Here is a 728-nt window from a genome sequence, read left to right as displayed (position 1 = left end):
AACCAATCTGGTAATGAATGATGAGAGCATTTCCTAAGAAGATCTTTAAATCTCTCCCAAGCTTCGTATATTGACTCTCCATCAATATGACAGAATGATATGTCATTTCTAAGTTTAGCAGTTTTGGATGGAGGGAAATATTTGGATAGAAATTTCTGTGAAAGTTCTCCCCAAGTTCTAATAAATCCTGGTGCTAACAAGTTTGACCAGATCTTAGCCTTATCCCTCAGTGAAAAAGGAAAAAATCTAAGTCTAACAGCATCGTTTGAGACTCTGTTATATTTAAAAGTAGCACACAGTTCTAAAAAACTAGCGAGGTGTAAGTTATGATCTTCATTTGGTGTACCTCCAAATTTATTGTTCTGTACCCTTTGGATAATAGCAGGTTTAAGCTCAAATGAATTAGTAGCTACATCAGGATTTTGGATAGATAAGTGAATTTCATCTGCTGTAGGATTTGCATAATCTCGTAGGGGCCTAGGTTGGTGTTCATTTTCTAATCCTTGATTGTTCATGTTGCTCTCTATTGTATCAGAATTTCTAGGTTCTCTTCTCAATCTTCTAATATTTCTAACAGTGCGTTCTAATTTCAAATCGTAGGGTATAAGATTTTCAGATCCAAATTTACGCATACAATTTAAAATCAGTACACAGTAATATAATTAACTAAATATGAAAATAAGTTGCAATTCAAGTAAAAATTTTCTAATAATCCTAATATGTCCGTT

The sequence above is a fragment of the Phalaenopsis equestris genome, unplaced genomic scaffold (assembly GCF_001263595.1).
Source record: "Phalaenopsis equestris unplaced genomic scaffold, ASM126359v1 Scaffold200627, whole genome shotgun sequence".
NCBI classification, from domain to species: Eukaryota; Viridiplantae; Streptophyta; class Magnoliopsida; order Asparagales; family Orchidaceae; genus Phalaenopsis; species Phalaenopsis equestris.
The sequence above is the reverse complement of the archived record's forward strand: the minus strand, read 5'-3'. Positions refer to the sequence as shown.